The 18,902-nt window shown below is 49.7% G+C and overlaps 2 protein-coding genes across 3 annotated transcripts in view; one reads left to right on the top strand and one right to left on the bottom strand.

Annotated features, from left to right (window-relative positions):
- CYP11A1 (cytochrome P450 family 11 subfamily A member 1) overlaps positions 1-14,480 on the bottom strand; it is a 39,775-nt gene extending 25,295 nt beyond the window's left edge. The window contains exon 1 of the mRNA XM_021098320.2: positions 14,320-14,480. The gene's annotated coding sequence lies outside the window, so the exon portion shown is untranslated. The remainder of the gene's footprint in view (positions 1-14,319) is intronic.
- ARID3B (AT-rich interaction domain 3B) overlaps positions 1-18,902 on the top strand; it is a 491,508-nt gene that overhangs the window by 237,242 nt on the left and 235,364 nt on the right. The window lies entirely within an intron of this gene.

Genomic DNA, 18,902 nt, shown 5'->3' with positions numbered 1-18,902 from the left:
AGTCTCATAACAAAGAGGTTTTTGATGGGAACAGGGGACCTTAAGATTGTTATGGGGACTGCCATTGTGATACCTGTCATTCCATCACCCTGAAATAAACATAAACCCTACACCAACACAATGTGAGAGCGATGAATTTCAATTTTATTTGGCTACTGAGGACTGTGGACTATGGCCTAGGAGACAGCTCTCAGAGAGCTCCAAGGATCTGCTCTGAAGCGGTAAAAGGGGAAGTCAGTTTATATGTAATTTTGGAGAAGAGGTATGTGCAATCAAGCACATATCTTGGTAGAAAGATACTATTAGTCACGAGGAACAGATAGCTCAGTAAATGATTTTAGTGCTTTTCTAAGTATAGAAGATGAAAGAATCTGGTTTCATATAATTTTCTCCTAAAAATACCTAACTTCTGAGGGCCTGTTCTACCTGTTTTCCCAGAGCGCAGAGGGCTTCATTCCTGATCTTTGCCCTGAATTCCTTCCAGGGCATACTGTGCATAGAACTGGATGGTGGGCAAGGTGCTTTATTTTATGCCTGTTAAAAACATTTTGATATATTTCCTTCTAGTCCTTGTTTCCTAGATCCCATGTCTCTCCTGTTTGCAGTGCTTTTCGCAGAAAGGGTGCCCAAAAGGTAAAATTTGAGATCCTGCTTATCTGACAATGTGTTTATTCTATCCTCACCTTGTTTGAGAGTTTAGCTGGATATAGAATTCTGGAACTGCTGTTGAGACGTCCAAAACCATTCTGATTCTTTTTTTCCCCCTGCAGTCACTCATAGAAACTTCTCTTTATTTTGGCTGCTTTAAATTTCACAATGCATCTTGTCATGTTAGTTCTTGCCTAGATACTTAGTAAGCCTCTTTAATTTGGAAATTCATGTCCTCAAATTTCTGGGCATTTTCTTCATAATTTATTTCATAATTTCTCCCTTTTATTTTCTCATTTCTCTGTTTCTAGAACTCCTAGTAGTTATACATGAACCCCCTGGGTTTATCTCTTTTTTAATCTTCTCTCCCATATTACATTTCTTTGCCTTTTCCTCCTACCCAATAAGAGGTTTTCTACTTCAGTTTCCAGCCTCTCTGTTGCAGTTTTGTTTCCATTACCCATTTTTTTAGTTTCCTAGAGTTCTTTCCTATATCTGGATGTGGACACAATATGGACTTGACAGCTCCTCAAACCTCTGAAGGTATTAATCATACAGTTGGTTTTTAAAGTTTCTTTGTTTAGTCTTCGGTTTTCTTTTGTTCTCTGTATGATCTCTGTTTCCTCTGGTTTCCTTTTTCTATTTGTTTTGGTCCCAACCTTTCATGTTAGAAGTTTCCTCAAATGTCTACTGAATTTTTGGCAGTTCCTTAGGAGTCCTACCTTGACATCAAATTTGACAGTTGGAACCTAAAAGGCTGACCAATTTGGAGCAGGTGAACAGGGCTGGTCCAGCTGTGGCTTTGGGGAAATATCATCAGAGAGGACTCTGACAGATTCCCAGTGTCAGTGGCTATATGAATTTTCACTTAGGCTGACCATTCTCCCTAAGGAAGAATCTTATACATTTTCAGTATGAGACCTCTCACTTGCCTCACTGTGGCTGGTATCCCCAGACTCAGAGCCTTCTTGATTCAGTGAATCCAGGAAGCAAACCTCAACCTGTTGATCCAGAAACCTTCCATGTGCACATAGCTATGATCATCATGGTCGTATAATTTTGTGTGCTACCGCAATCCCCCAAAATCATCATAAGCATTTCTCACTTATTTATAAATGCCCCTGAGCTGTCTCTTGGAAAGCTGCATAGTATTCTATGAACGAGTTTATCCGTGGCTTATTCTTTTAAGTTCAGAACTGTGAGGTTCAGAGGTCACCTTGGGTGATTAGTTGGAGCCAGGTCATATAAGGTAACAACAAAGGGGTGGGAAGACAGGGACATTTATTTATTCCCACACCTGCAGCCTTCAATATCTTTGATTCCGGGTGATGGCTTAGAGGAGGGGTCCAAGGGCCACGCCAGCCCTGCCTTCAGGGAGGGCACAGTTAGGGGAGGAGGTAAGACAGCCATGAGGCAGGGAAGGCCAGAGAGACTCTGGCCTCCAAGGAGAGGGATGAAGTGGGATTTGTGGGCTGTGGCTTGGTGGCCCCCATGGGCCCCCAGATAAGAATGTGGAAAAGAGGACAGAGGGGAAGCTCATAGAAAAGGCAAGAGAGAGACAAAGGGACCAAGTTTCAAGAGCTGGATAAGGTTGTCAAACCCACCAAGGGAGGGACACTGGGTCTGGGTGTGTCATAATGACAGTTTTCGTTCCTGGGAGTCTTTGTGCCATTTGTGTCCTGAGCTATCTTGGGGGGAGGGCTAGATCAGGACAGGGTTTGCCTAAGAATGACCATTCACCGTTTGCTGGTGTCACACCCATTTCCTCCTCTCCAAGGCAAGAGTTGAAGGATCAAGTCAGAGAACAAATGAGAGGCGAATGGGAGAGGATGAAACAGGGAGGCATTAGATCACAGCACAGAATCAAGTCGACCAGGTTGGCTTTGCCTCTGCCTCGTACCAGCTGGTGACCCAAGAAACATCTGCATCTTCTCTGAAAGAGAGTATCCACCTCGGTCAAATGAGTTACCCACAGGGTCATTGGAACCCTGTCCTCAGAACCTTCTGGAGAGGCCCTGCACTCCAGAATCATGGGTGTGGACCTTTCCTTGAAGGAGTGGTAATGAGGTGAAGGAACAAGGATGGATGGGCAGACAGATCCGGTCAGGGTGCCCTTTGCTTTCCTTCTTGGGGGCAAAAGAAGGGAAACTTATGTAGGTAGAGAGGAGCAGAGGGAAAAGGAGAGGCCAGGGAGGAAGCAGCCCCCAGAGTCCAGGTAGAGGGGGATTGAGGGAGTGGGGGCAAGGCCAGTGGGGACAGGAAGAAGACTGTCTCCGGAGAAAGTTCTTTCTGAGTCACACCATGCCCAGCAGTGACAAGAGGTCTCAGGGTGAAGGAGGAGGAAAATAAATTACAAGAAGGTCAGTGACTTCCTGGGCATTGCATCTCCGCCTTGTGGCCTGCCCTCGTCACACTGCACCCCTGCCAGAGGAGAGAAGTCAGCCCCCATTGACCAGGACACAGCCTCGTTCAGCCGCCTAACACTCACCCCACAAGCCGCCCACAGCCCTGTCCCACCCTTACCTCCTACCCCACAGCTCCCTTCAACATGCAGCCAATGGAGGCCAACTTCACCAGCCTCAACAGAAGTAAAGGGGTCTGCTCCAGGCTGCATGCCTCCCATGCATCTGGACTCAGGAAAGTCAAAAAAAGCACCTGATTTTCCATTTCTGAACCTGGGCATGCCCCATAACTATCCCTGTCTGCACTGATCAAATATAGTGAATGTTCACTATATGCAGACCGTGTTACATGCATCATTCCACTTAATCATCACACCTCTCTTATGAGGTAGTTTCTAGTACTTTCCCCTGTTTTACAGATGAGGAAACTGAGGTATAGACAGAAGGGGTATTTCCCCAAAGACACTGCCCTACCAGAGACAGAGCCAGGATTCAAACACAGGTGGTCTTTCTTTCAGCCCTGTCACCACGTTGTTGAGAAGCTGGCCTGGGGACACTAATGAGGGCAGTGACAATGTGACAGGACTGCAAACTGTAGGGCGATGACCATGTTACCCTCACTGAACTAGGTCTCAAGCCTGAGAGACCTAGAGAGGCCCTTGTGCGTCAGTTCTCTGGTCTCCCATCATACAGACGGGAAGACTGAGGTCCAAAGAGGGGTGGAGACCTGCCCTGGGTCACTGGAGCAAAACAGAGCAGAGGCAGGTCTCAAGCCAGGTCTCAAGCCCCCAAAGAGCCACAGGGACCCAAAGTCAAGAGTGGCCATTTGAAGAGGCATGACTGGCTCCTTCCTAACCTGCCCCGTGTGCGTGTGCAGCCACCTGGGCAATCATTGTGGCCTTTCGCATAGTAGGTGCCTGGCTGATGACAGGGGGAAGGCCAGAACAAGAAGAGGAGGAGATGAGAAAGCCTTTCTCCCCCTGGCCTTGGAAGAACTTGAAGAAACAAAGGAATGTCACCTTGAATAGCAATCCTCGTCATCCCTCTCCAGCTGGCCCTGATCTGAGGCCATGATTCAGCATGGCTAACTCAGAGGAGCCCCAGATCCCTTGAGCTGAGGTCTGTGGTCAGGCTGCTCTGGACTCACTCCAAAATCTTGGCAAATCAGGTCACCACCAAACCCAGGATGTCAACTCCTGCCCACACGCTGGCTCTGTTGCTTTCCCCTCTGATCTGTCTCCACAACCCCTCCCCCCCAAACCACACCGCTAGCCCAGCCCAGCTCCCCCGGCCCACCTCCCCCTTCTGTACCCACCACTTTTCCAGAAAACAAGGATCAATCATAACAGAGTTTCAACAAAACTACCGCGTGCTTGATAAAAGTGTATTTGCCAGGAAGAACACACCTGCCATGTAGCCCATTTCATCACTATAATCTACACTATACCTTGTGTTTTATGATCTCTCCCTTTTTTTTTTTTTTTTTTTTTGTTCCAATATCTTACCTGCTGGCAACTAGAAGATGGTATTTAAAACATACACATAAGGAGTTCCCATTGTAGCTCAGCGGGTTACAAACCCGACTAGTATCTATGGGGATGCAGGTTTGATCCCTGACCTCCCTCAGTGGGTTAAGGATCCGGCATTACCATGAGCTGTGGTGGAGGTCGCAGATGCGGCTTGGATCCAGAGTTGCTGTGGCCGTGGCATAGACCAGCAGCTGAAGCTCTGATTTGACCCCTAGCCTGGGAACTTCCATATGCTGCAAATAAATAAATAATAAAACACACACATAAGAGACAGAAAGTAGAGTGGTGGTTGCTTCTAGCTGAGGGGATGATATCTCAAGGGAACAGTCTCTATGGGGGGGCAGGTAATGAACATGAAAATGTTGTAAAATTGAGTGTGGTGATGGTGGTACAACTCTGAATATATGAAAAACCATTGAAACACTTTAAGTAGGTGAATTGTATACTTTGTGAATTACCTCTCAACAAAGCTGTTGTCACACACACACACACACACACACACACACACACACACACATGTGCTTGCATATTCACAACCTGACAGCCTCCTAACCCTTCTGTGTATATCAGAACATAGGTCACCCAGCATAGTGAGTGTTGTCCCTGTGCAGCCACTTACTCAGGATTCCAATAGTGTTGCAAATTTTCCAACAAATTTACATCAGCGGATTTTTAGGGAAAAAAATTTTTTTAGTTTATATTTACATGTATTTTATATTTATATGTTTTAACATTTTATATTTATGTATATTTCCTATTTGCACTTATCAAGAGTCATTTTTGTTCCCCTCGGGGAGGGACCACTGCCCCATCCCCGCATGACTTTCTGATAGAGTCTAGAGGGAGCCTGTTTTGCCTCACTGATGACCTTGAGCCTGGAATGACATCAGCCCAGAAAGGCTGAGTCTCACAGGCAGCACTGGGGCAATGACTTCCACGAAGAAAAGCAGATGACTTGTTTTCCTTCATAGACTCTCAGAACCAAGGCGAAATTCACATATTTTGGATTTAAAGCCAATCTCTTTAGTGGCCCCACAGTCCTCCCTGGAAGGAGTCCTAACTGGCACATGTGAAAAACTTGTGTTCTCTTCTTGGCAGAAGCCCACCTCTGGTCAGGCCTCCACTCCTCCCCCGCAGGCCATGCTTCTCAGGACCCTGACCCCAGGAGTGGCCCAGGATGGAGGTTATCAGCCAGTCACGGGTTGCAGAATAGGTTGTAATCAGTCTGGGTCAGTGAGATGTGAAGAAGTATTTGGTGGCAGCTTCTGGGGAAAAGGTTTCTTCACTTTGCTGAAAGAGCTTCAAGAAGCATCTTTCTCCCTGAAAAGGCTAAGTATGTTAGTTGCCTATTCCTGCTTAATAAACTAACCCCAAATTTAGAGGCTTAAACAAGAAATGATTGTCACCTTGTAATCCCTGTGGGCCAGGAATCCAAAAGCAACTCTGCTGGGTGGCTGTAGCTCAGTCTGTCTTGAAAGGGTTGCTGCCACCTGAGGTTTAGCCAGGGCTGCGGATCAGCTCCCAAGCTCACGCGATTAAACTGGCCCTGTTCAAGACCTTTCTGTGGCTGTTAGCAGGCAGACTCAGTTCTCCCAGGCTACTGGTCAGAGACCTCAGTTTGTCACCTCATGGGCCACTTCCAGGGCTACTTGAGTGTCCTCCCAACAGGGCAGCTGGCCTTCCCCAGAGCAAGTGATCTGAGTGACAGCAAGCAGAAAGCTGCACTCTCTTTTACGCCCTAATCGCTGGGTTTACATGCTGTCATGTCTGCTTTTTTCTCTTTGTTAGAAGCAAGGCACTAAGTCTAACCCCACTCAAGGAGAAGAGAATTGGGTTTCCACCCTTTAAAGGAAGTGACAAGGAATCTGTAGACAGATTTTAATCCAGACTGAGGGAGTTCCCGTCGTGGCGCAGCAGAAATGAATCCAACTAGGAAGCATGAAGTTCTCCCTGGCCTCGCTCAATGAGTTAAGGATCTGGTGTTGCCATAAGCCATGGTGTAGGTTGCAGATGTGGCTTGGATCTGGCGTTGCTGTGGCTGTGGTATAGGCCAGCAGCTATAGCTCCAATTAGACCCCTGGCCTGGGAACTTCCGTGTGCCAAGGGTGCAGCCCTAAAAATACAAAAAATAAGAAGAAGAAACCACACTGAGGAAGCCTACAGCCTCAGAAATTCTGGGCAGCCAATTTTGGAATTCCAAAGGGGAGTCAGTGTTTAGAAAGATGTGAAAAAACCAGGCCCTAGAGATGCTGGATTAAAACAGCTCTAAACTGGGCCTCCTTTAAGACCTTCCAGTTACATGAGCCAATGAAACCTCTTTATAGTTTCAGCTTTTTTTTTTTTTTTTTTTTTTTGTCTTTTTTCCTTTTTTTAGGGCCGCTCCCTAGGCATATGGGGGTTCCCAGGCTAGGGGTCTAATCAGAGCCGTAGCTGCTGGCCGACACCAGAGCCACAGCAACATGGGATCCGAGCCGCATCTGCAACCCATGCCACAGCTCACGGCAACGCTGGATCGTTAACCCACTGAGCAAGGGCAGGGATTGAACCCGCAACCTCATGGTTCCTAGTCGAATTTTTTAACCACTGAGCCACAATGGGAACTCCCTAAAATGCTGTCTTTTTTTTTCTTTCTTTCTTTCTTTTTTTGCCTTTTCTAGGGCCGTTTCCACGGCATATGGAGATTCCCAGGCTAGGGGTCAAATCAGAGCTGCAGCCACCAAGCCTACACCAGAGCCCCAGCAACACAGGATCTGAGCTGCGTCTGCAACCCACACCACAGCTCACGGCAATGCCGGATCCTCAATCCCCTGAGCAAGGCCAGGGATGGAACCCACAACCTCATGGTTCTTAGTTGGTTTCATTAACCGCTGAGCCACGACGAGAACTCCATCAGCTAATTTTTTGAGCTGGGATTTCTACTGCTTGGAATTGAATGTTTCCTGATCCCTTGGTAGGAATGAAGACTAGGGCACAGAGACAATAGGTATATTATAATGATCCCACCCACTGCGTGGGGGTGGGGGATCCAGGACACCGCCCACCCACTCACTGGGCTGCCCTGCGCAGAGAAGCCAATAAGTTCTTACAAAGGTGACAATCAGCATAGGCGTGCCCTTGATCTTGAGAAGACTCTGTTAAGAAGAAACTCCAGGACAGTCACACATTTGCTATTTTCTCGCGTTGTTTCCCAGAGAGAATGCCCAAATACTAGATTTTTAAGATCAAAAGCAAACCTGGAACACCTACTAGTTGAGTCCCAGCGACCAGACCACGTCCATGCACTTAGGCCTTGATGGGTCCTATACCCTCCAAACTCCAAACAGTCATTCTAGATAGGCCTCCCTATGCCTTCAACCTCCAACTCAGTTCAATACCCACATGTACTGGAAAAAGCAGAAACATTTTAAGAATCTGGCAAATATGTGATAGAGTTTCTTATCCACCTCAGACCCGCTGTGGGGCTCTTGGCAAATGCTATTTCCTCAGTTGCTCGTGGAAAAATTAGCACCCATCCCACCAACTGGTGCAGGAAGTAATGAAATCACATACATATGTGTGATGTATATGCATATTTGTATATATATTATATCATTTTTCCCCTCCATTTCTCTCTCTTCCTGCCAGTGCCCAAATTGAAATTTTCACTCTCTCAAAAGTGACAGGAAGTTAGGGTTCACCTCACCAAGCCCTTCACAATGGGAAAGCGAATTCTCTGGGGAGCACCGTTGGCATGCCTAAGCCCATCTCCAATCTATCAGGATGGCTGGCCAGTGCTTACGAGGCCCGTGTTCTCGCCTCTCCCCTGCCTCTTGCATTTGAGGCCTCTTCTTGTAGTTCTCAGACCACAAGTGTACACAATTAGATCCATCTGAAATGCTGTCTATGACCGAGAAGGTGATCATGTTGACTGGGATCAGATTTGGAGGTGTAAACAGGAAATCTAAACCACAGGCTTCCACAAAATAGGCATGGATTTTCTCCCACATAAAGGGAGCCCAGGCCTGGGCAGTCCAAGACTAGTGTGTCAGCTGCAGAAAACTCAGGTTCCGTCTTCCTGCTCCATGCATGCCAGCGCTTGCTTTGCAGCCTCATGGCCACATCATGGTCCAAGATGCTGCCAGAGCTCTAATCATGCTACTGGCCAAAAGAAGGAAGAGGAACTAAAGAAGACAAAAGGGGGAGTTCGCACAGTGGAAATGAATGCGACTAGGAACCATGAGGTTGCAGGTTTGATCCCTGGCCTCGCTCAGTGTTGCTGCGAGCTGTAGTGTAGGTTGCAGACGCGGCTTGGATCTGGCATTGAGCTCAGGCGTAGGCCGGCAGCTATAGCTCTGATTACATCCCTAGCGTGGGAACTTCCATGTGCCTCAGGTGTGGCCCTAAAAAGACACACGAAAAACAAAAAAAAGAAAAAGAAAAAAAGAAAAGAAAACAAAAGGATCCTTGCCATTGAGGCAGCTCCATTTAAGCAGACTTCCCCAAGGTCCTTCGCAAGTCCAGTCACAACTCTCTGGCCAGAATTGACTTATGTGATGGCACCTAGCTGCAGGGAACCTGAGAAATGTAGTTTTTATCTTGGTGGCAACATGCCCAGCCAGGAGTCTTGGCTGCAATAAGTTAGGCCAAGTCAGGAAAGAATGGGAAGGAAGCCTGGTTCTCCCATCCAAGAATAAGGCTGAGAATCTGACCCTGTCTGACATCTGGGTCTATTGCTAAATCATTGCAGAACTTGCAGGGGTGGGGGTGGGCAGGAGTGTGCCTGGAAGCTCAGAAACCCCCAGCGTCTTGCACAGTGCCTGACACCAAATAGATGACCAGTACTTCCATTTCTGTGGTAGACACTGAGGGGAAACTCCCCGTCTCTTGAAAACCACCTCTTCTCTCGGAAAGACCCTGAAACAGAGAGGGGTCCTGAGTAACCCTCCCCTCTGGCCACAGATGACAATTCTACTTGAGTGTCAACTCACCCACACTAGGCCATTCATAGTTCCTTCCAGAACCTTCTGAAGTTCTTATGAGAAAAGAGCAACAATCTCACTGGGGGCCAAACAGTGAGGACTAAGGCCATGTTCTGTCCACCCAGAAGGAAGAAGCCCGTGAAGAGAAAGAAGCCAGAGCCAGAGCAACTCAGAGGCAAGCTCTGAGTACACTGGTCATGGCCAAGACCTCGTTCCTGGGCTGGGAGCCCCGGAGGCCCAGCCGCACCTCTCTCCTTCTGGTAAAGCCCCAGTCTGCGCCACCCAACTCAAGCTGGGTTTCTGTCACTTGCCATCAATAACGGACTACTCCAGTTACCTTTCCTGTTCCAGGAGGGGACAGCTTCCGTGTTTATAACACATTTAATTATAGAACAGTATTTGTCAGAAATTTTTCAGTAACAAGTGGCAGAAATCTAGCTCAAATTGGCTTAAACAAAAATAAATACATAAATAAATAAAAATTCACTGGCATACAGTTGGAAAGTCAGGGTAGAAACCGGTGATCCAGCAGCGTCTCAGGGCTCACATGCTCTCTCAGCAACTCTCGCCCTGTCTCTTGATTCTCCCATCTCCCAGGTGGGTCTGGCCCTCATGCAGCCATCTGCATATGGCAAGAAAGACATCAAGGCAGCTCCAGCCTCCATGATCACCAGAGCTCACTCTCCTAGAGGTAGAGGGGACCCCCCCCCCCGACAACAAGCACAGGTCTGATTGTCCAGCCAGGATCACATGCCACCCCTTAGTCAATCATGGAGGACAGGGCCACTATGCTAGGCCTGATGGGCAGGTGTGTGTCATCACCTAGCCCTGCAGCCAGGGACCAGCAACCTCTGTGGTGGATGGGGCCTCGGGATGGGAAAGACAGTCTCCCATGCAAGGATGCACCAGGCAGACCACAGATACAGTAGTACTCTTTTGCTCTGTGCAACAAGCAAAAGCTTTGGAGCCAGATGGATGTGGACTCAAAGCCTAGGTCAACCACTGAGTGTCTAATGTGGCCTTGGACAAACTACTTCAGCCTTAATTCTTTTCATCTTTGCAACGGGGATAATCATTCTTGTTTTTCAGGGTTGTTGCAAAGATGAAGTAAAATAACAAATCACCTAGAAAATCATGGGTTCTCAAAGTAGCCCCACTTAACTTTGTTGCTTTCGATAGCACCTGACGGGCCTCTGGGGCTTAGCTGAGGGTGTGGAGGCCCTATATGAAAATCATGTGTTTCTTCTCACAGGCACAGCTCCAGGCTGTGTCCAACTGTCACTAAGTCCAACTGTACCCCGCCCTACTCTATTTCCTCCTCAGAGTGAGTTTTTCTTCTATGTTTTAACCCCAACCCAACTGGAACAGTTTAAATAGTCTGGAGGAGGAGGTGGGAAGGGCCTAGAGATGTTTGGAAAGAAACCAGCCCTGGAGACAGGTTTCAAGGTTGTGGCCTTTCCAATCTTAAGGAGCAGAATATGACTCCCAAATTTTTTTTTTTTTTTTTTTTTTTGTCTTTTTGCCATTTCTTGGGCCGCTCCTGCAGCATATGGAGGTTCCCAGGCTAGGGGTCCAATCGGAACTGTAGCTGCCAGCCTACGCCAGAGCCACCGCAACACGGGATCCGAGCCGCATCTGCAACCTACACCACAGCTCACGGCAACGCCAGATCCTTAACCCACTGAGCAAGGCCAGGGATCGAACCCGCAACCTCATAGTTCCTAGTCGGATTCGTTAACCACTGCACCACGACTAGAACTCCCCAAACATTTTTTTATTATTATTAACACTAAATTCCTTTTGCCCTCCCTCCCTTCCTTCCTTCCTTCTTCCCTTCCTTTCCTTCTTTTGCTTTAGGAGGGGTCACGTGGCTTCTCAAGGTCAGGAGACAGTCCCTGGAGGGAATGGCATCTGTCCTCTATGCCTCTGCTGATGATTCCATAGGCAAGGTTTATCATTTGCGCCCTGGAAGAAAAGGGACACCACTTGGGGAACTATTCCTTTTAATGGATCCTGGGCTGTTCCTTCCAGCCAGAGAGAGCGAGATGAAGGAAAATATGGGACAGAGTTGGCAGAACTTTGGGGTTGAGAATAAAACAGGGCTGGAGGGTCGGGGGAGAAGATGAGACTTGGAAGCCAGGGGCCCAGAGCCCTCAGCAAAAGAGTGCTCCCAGTTCGCACAGGGACCCCTGAGCAGGGCACCGCTGAGGACTGGCTATGGGGGCTGCCCATCACAGCCATCCTCTGAGACCTTACTGCACAGGGCCCAGCACCCACAGGGACTTCTCATGGGGTGAATGCAAGCCTGAGCCCTAATCTTCCCACATCCACCTTCTCGCCCCTCCCTGTGGGAAGACCATGTAAGTCCAGGGGAGTACCTGTACTCCAACTTGAGGGGTGAATAAGTGGCCCAGAGTATTCCCTGCTGGGTTGCAGAAAGAAGACACTACACTTCCCTCTCCCATCGCCACCACTGTCCCCTCCCTGTCCCCCAGGCCTTCCTGTGCCCCACCCCCATCCCCACCCCAGCAGCCTCAATATCTCCTGCCTCCTGCCTCAGCCTAAGACAAATACGGTTTTAGGACCTCTGTAAGTCCAGGCATTTTTATTTTTGACAGGTTCGTCCCACATCAGTACAAGCATATTAAAATATTAAAAGTTCTCTGTAAAATTTTTGAAAGGGTATTTATAATTTTGCTCTTGAAACCATTTGGCTAGGAGTGACTGATTTAAATTACAGTTGAGGAATTCTTGTAAAATGAGAAAAACCTAGCCCACACATTCTTTCAAGTGTAATGAAATTTTTATGAATACTAAATTTAACAATTAATGAAGTTGATATAATGTTACAGTTGGACATTTGATTAAGAATTTATTGATTTCAATTTTGCAGTGTTCTTATTTTAGAGCCAATAATTTTTTTCCAGCTGTCAAATATTCAAATATTCAAACGGGGCCCCTGTGGAGGCCCCAGGCCACAGGCTCCTTTCGTGAGCAACATAGAAATAAGCAGGGCCAATACATCTTCCCTATCCTCCACCTGAAGCATACACCCCTTTACACACACACACACACACACACACACACACAAAGGACAAATGTCACCCTGGCTAGACCGTGGAGTCAGAGTCTAGCTCCCAGATGAGTAAGCCAATTGGGGCCAGTTTTGAGTAGGAGTTGAAGCAATGCCATGTCATGTCATATGTCACGTAAAAAAGGTCTTCCTTACTGCAACCAGTGGCTGGAGTTGCTAAGGGCACAGAGACTGAGGAAAACCAGCCTTGGAGGTTGGCACAGGTACTTCTTCCCTCTCAAGAAGGATGGGTAAAGGGAGGCAGGAAGGTCAGGGACCATGTACCCTGGTTTTCACAGCCAGCCACAGAGCAATTGCCTGGACTTCTTTGGGGACTAGAGCCTCTGCATTCGAAGCAGATGACATTAGGTCTAGCGGGCTGTGAGAGGTCTCTCTGTGGCACAAGGGCAGTGCCCTCTGAGGAGGACATGGAAAGGCTGACAGACAGAGGGCTGGTGGGGTGGATGAAGAGAGGAGGAAGAGGATTGGGAGAGCACATTGCTGAGAAGGAACTGGGGTGAGACAGGGAGAAAAGCAGAAAGAGAGCTGGTTCATGTGCCAGTACTCAGGGGAAGGGGAGCAGGATCTCTCCTGCTGTCCCAGGGCTGGGGTGGCTCTGGGACAACGGCAACAACTGGGTGTCAGGGCCAGCCCAGGGGTGAGGGTGGGGATGGCAGGGGTGCCAGTTCCTTGCAGTGCCCATGTGGTGTAACCGAAGCCTTCTGGAGGCAGAGGAGAATGGAGGGGCATTTTGGCTTGGTGAGAACCTCTCCCAGGACCCCAGCATCCCCTCAGAACCAGGAGGAGGGGCTGGGCTGAGGCAGTCCTCAGCCAGGCCTGCAGCAAGAGCCAAGGCAGAGAAAAGCCACTTTGTCCTCTCCCCAATCTTTCCGAGTTATCTAGGCATCCGCGGAGAACCAGCCACCTCCCTCGCCCCAGAGCTTCGGCCAGCGCCTCTGAAGTTACACATTTTGCCAGTAGGTGGAGCCAAAGCCCACAGCAACAACGTGGGGCTGGGACGCTCAGCTGCCAGGGCTTAAGAGAATGGTGGGCTTGGGAGGCAAAGGACGGAGGGGAAGAGAGGCTGAGTCAGCAGCGGGGCCAGGGAGGGGACTGGACAGCCTGCCCCATCCCAGGGACTTATTTGGTTTACAAAGTCAGCCCTAGCAGTAAAGGCTAAATGGTGCCAGAGCCTACCCGCGCAGCCACAAACCCCTATTTATCAGACGAGTCTGAGGCCCTCAGAGGGAGTCAAGGGGAGCCAGTACTGAGCTGAAGCTAGGGCACGCGCCATAGCTCCTTCCCCTGCCCTGCTCCTGGAATCCGTGCCCCACTTATGGAGAGGGCGCACGTGAAGAAGGTGCTGCCTCCGGAATTGGCGATCCTGAGAAGTGCCCGCTTAGCCCCCGCGCCTATGACTGGCAGAGGCTCACGGCTACCAAATCCTCCAACACCTGCAGGGGTGGAGTGGGTGAGGCAAGCAGAGGCCCGGGATTCTGCAAACGAGCGCAGGTGACCCAGCAACTGAACGTGTTAACCCGCCGCGGTAGCAAGTGGAGGCGGCGGGACGGGCTCGGGCCAAGGGGCTCCTCATTGGACATCAGGGTTGCTGGGGTTTTCGGATTGGCTGGGGGCTAAGGGGGCGGGATCAAGGGTGGGGCTGAGAGATGTAAAAGCCTGGAGAAGATGCTTGGGGAAGATGCACAGACCTGGTACAGGTGTTGCGCGCGTTCCTCTGAGGCCTGAGCGAGAGCTACGGAGCGGATCCTGTATCTGGGTTGATCTTCGGTCATGCTGTCCCCAGGCACAGGTGTGCTACGGGAGACCAAGCTCCAGGCTCCCTCTAGCAGCTTTGTCGTTTCCAGAACTCGGCTTCGGAACTGTTGCCTCTCTCTTTGGTCTTGCTGACCTCCCACCAGCGGAACCAGATAGGTGTCCTGACCTTCTCTTACCCGCCCGCCCCCTGTTACCAGCAGCCGTGCCCTCCCTTACTTTCATTTTTCCCCTTTAAAGAAAAAAAAAATTTTCTCTCCAGGATACATCACATTTAGCTTTGTACAGGCAGCGCCCAGCACAAAACCGCCCCGCCCCCTTCTCTGGTTGCCCTTTCACTTCTCACAGCTTCTGTAGAGGGGGAGGGTGGAGCAGGGGTGGGGGCAACATGGCCACCTGATGGCTATGAGGGCATTACTCATTCCGCACACATGGACTGAGCACCTACTATGTGCCAAACCCTGTGATGGGCACCAGAAATAGAGCTGTGAGCAAAACAGACACGGTCTCTGCTGTTACACAAGCTTTTCACACCAAACTGTGTGAGAGAGAGAGAGGGAGGGAGAGAGAATTTGAGGAACTGACAGGTTATCCCCATCACTGAGGATGTGTGAGGGCAGTGCTTGCCTTAACCAGTGGGGTAAGCAGGTTTGCAGAAATGTGTTGGAGTCAAAGCTCATCACACCTGTAAAAACAGAGCATCATCAATCATCAATATCAAGAAGATAAACTGCTCCTCTTGTAATACCAGTGCTGCTTCAAGCAAGCTAATATGGGAAAAAATTTCCCAGTTCTGTGGGAGGAAGGGGAAGAAATTTGTTGTTGACTCTATCCAAGAATCAACCATAAGGATCCTTAGATATCAAACTTCCTTTGGTTTTTTGTTTGTTTTTTTGGCTGCTCCTGCGGCATGTGGAAGTTCCCAGGGCCAGGGATCGACCCGAGTCACTGCAGTGACAATTGCCGGATCCTTAACCTGCTGAGCCACACGGGAACTAGGGCAAACTTGCTTTGAAGTCTAAAGGAAGAAATTACCTTTCTGAACACACGAACACACCAAGTTAAACACCTAGTCTTCCCTCAGGACAGCGCCGTCAATGTCCACTAGGGGGCAGCAGAGAGACGGGGATTCGAGACTGAAGAGCCATGGGTTCTTTCCACCTGCTCCAGAGAGCCTGAGGAGCCTAATAAAAACAATACCAACAATAGCTCACATTCATTGAGTGGTTACTCTAGGCCAGGCATGCTTTATAAAATATTACTTCGTTCGATCCACCCACCAATCCTATGAGGCAGATACAATTATTTATCCCTTTCTACAGATGAGGAAATAGAGGTTGAGTAACTTGCCTGAGCTCACACAGCCAATCATAAGGAGTAAATCCCAGATGCGAAGCCTGGAGTAGAGCTGTAGAGCATGCCTGCCTCACACTATGCAGTTTGGCTTCCCGTGAAGAGGGTGGAGAATGGAGAAGGCAGCTGAGCTCCCTATAGGCATAACCCCGGCGAGCTCTCCAAGGCCAGTTCTGGAAGTGTGCCCCAGACAAGGATTTCTAGCTAATCAAGGACATTGGGTCATCTGTGTAGTAAGGTCAGAAAATCTGAACTTCCTTGTACACGCACACCACATGCCTCAAAGGGCCGTGGGGAGGCAGCACCAGCCCTCCTTGAGCCCTGGGTGCTCCCCTCCATGGTGTACCCTTAAGCTGCTGTGGCCTCTCTGGCTCAGATGTGTGATGTTGGCTTCAACACAACCTCCCCCTCATCCCTCAGACACCATCAGCCTGGCTCACGCCTCCTTACTGCAGTCAGGCAGGGACTGGTCAGGAGAGACAATGGCTGCCAAAATGTTGGGGTCCAGTGACGATTGAGAGCATGTTGCTGGGGGTCCTGCCTAGGGCTACCCTGAGAGGCATTGCAGGCCAGAGTCCAAGCCTTTCTTGGGTGTCTCCCCAATTTAACAGCCACTCATTGAGCTGCTCCTGTGTGCATATACTGTGCTAATTACACAGGTCGCCAGGGGAGCTTGGTGGATGACTTGAACACCCTTCCCCTCCACCCTCACCTTTGGTTAGTTCCTCTCTTGTAAATTAAGAGGTGGAAGACCATGGATTCCTAACTCAAGACTGAAGGATCTTCTGACACTGGGTGTGTGTCCTTGTCCAAGTACACATTTCTAGGTCAGTGTTTCTCAATCTCGGCGCTATTGATGTTTTGGCCTGTATCATTCTTTCCTGGGAGGGCCTATCCTGTGCACTGTAGGATTCTTAACAATATGGCCTTTACCCACTAGAGGCCAGCAGTACCCCTCTCCAGCTGGGATGATTGAAAAAAAATAATTCTCCAGATATTACCAAATATGCCCGGGGCAGGATGGCAGGGGGAGGGGGCAAGGGTGCAAAACTGCTCCTGGTTGAGAACTATTGTAAAAGAGCTGGAAGAAACCCCTGGGCTAAGTGCGCTGCAAGTTCATCAGTATCGCCCAGTATAGAATGAGGGTAGAGCCAGGCTGCCTTGTATATGGCAATGGGTGAAAAGTGCTCAGCTCCCTGCCTTCTTCTTCCCTGACCTGGGATTCTCAAGTCTGCTCCCCAAAGAGAGGGGTGCCACTTTTAAGAAAGAACCCGAAAGGGTCAACTCTTAACCAAATTTCTGTAAGAGGGGGGACTTCAGGCCCCTTCTCAGATGCCAGCTCAGGCTTTCTGCCCACCCCTCTTGCTGTGGCCAGACTAGAAGGGGTGCAAGAAGGTGGCACACTGCCACAGACGGTTAAAGAGAGGAAGTGTCAGGACCCCTCCGGGCCCAGCTTTCTGGGCACCCTGCCAAAGCCGCCCACACCTGCTGACTCTCCAGGGCCCCTCAGCCTGGGAAAATAGGGTTCCCTCCACCTCAGTGCTCACAGATGCAGGCCAGCCACAGGCCCTACCTGTGCCTCCAGGAGGGCTCTGAGAGGAAAATGGGACAGCGGCCAGAGCCAGCAATGGCAGCAGATGTTGGAAGCAGATAATCCTGCATCTTGAGGCAAAGGCTGCCTTCTTCCTCTCTTCTTGTTGGGCATCCCTTCACTGAGCACTGCTGTGTGCCAAGGCAGGTCAAAGATGAATTCAGAACTGAACCGAAAAAAATGTTTAACAACCAGCTCTTTGGGCTGTGGCGACAGGCGCCCATGTGTGGCATTTACCCATTTCTGTGATGTCGACATTCTTACCACGGCAGGTACCAGCCACCAATGCGTTGTTGCTGAATGCTGGGTTGGTTCACACTGTCATACATGTTTGTAAATAACCTTACAAACACAGGTAACAGGAAAGGTAACAGGAACATAATTAGGAAGTGATGAGGTTTTAGAGTGTATTTCCTTTTTTAACAAAATGTATTTAATTGTAAGTTTACATAGTATAATTACTAACAATGGCTGAATTTAATAACCAATTCAGAAAAGTCCTGAAAACTTAGCCACCAGCTCTCAAAAAACTGGAATAAGCCAGCCCCAGTTCCCTACTGGGAGTTGAAAGGGGTCCATGACCTCAAGACCAAAATCTCTAAGGAAGACAGGTCCACCCAAGGTAAGATCATTGTTGGAGGACAGAGGGACATCCTGGGGCCATGGAGAACCTGAGGAGGCACTGACCCTACCCACAGATTCAGGGAAGGCTTCCTGGAGGAGGTGCTACACAGCGACCTGAGGGAAGAGTAAGACTACGCCAGAGAGGGGGGGTGTGCCAAGCTGGGGGAGTAATGGAGAAAGACCAGAGAGGAGGAAGCACTTGGCATGGGTCAAAACCCAAAGTGAGAGGCTCCATCTGGCTGAGAGGAAGGCTGGCTTCCAGTGCAGGCTCTGCTGTTAATGCTTCCATCACCTGGGGCAAGCCTCCCCTTCTCCAGCCTTCTCCCTTCTATCAAAGTGGGGCCTCGGCTGCTAGAGCCCCCAGGGGCCTGCGGAGGGGACTAGAGAGTATAGGCTAGCTCGTAGTGGGGGTCTGGCCCACAGCGGACCCTCTACAACCAAGGCTTCGGCTCTCTTCCCCTCCCCCTTTCACCTGGCTCCCCTGGGTGATCCCCGAAACTCCTGGCTAGGCTACAGAAAGTAACTATAATTACAGTCATTTATAGAACTGTGTGCTGCCTCTCCTAATTACCAAGCAGTGCAATTTCAATTATATGTCTAAGGAAACATCTCAGGAGCCCCCTCCCCAGGGCCAGCCTGTCACCTGCAGCCCTCAGGCCACCCGGAATGGAGTGGGGGGCTGGTGGCTGCTGCGGGATCTCTCTCTGCACCACGCCAGGCAGGAAACCCTGGCTCAGAGGCCTGCCCTGCAGGGGGTGTGGGGTGAAGGGAGGCAGGGAAAGCACCCAAGAAGGGCTGGAGAACTGGGGAGGGCCGGGGGCTCTCTCTGAAGAGACAGGAGGCCTGAGACCCACCACACACAAGTCAGAGCTCGCAGCCAAGGAAGAGGTCTATTCAATATTTAGGAAGAAGTGCACCCCCCCCCCCGCCTCCTACCCCCACAAACACACA

Source organism: Sus scrofa, chromosome 7, assembly GCF_054392235.1.
Source record: "Sus scrofa isolate SSC_HxYL_T2T_F1_AM1 chromosome 7, Sscrofa_HxYL_maternal_Yorkshire_Landrace_v2.0, whole genome shotgun sequence".
Lineage (NCBI taxonomy): Eukaryota > Metazoa > Chordata > Mammalia > Artiodactyla > Suidae > Sus > Sus scrofa.
This window is presented reverse-complemented; position numbering and strand designations above follow the sequence as displayed.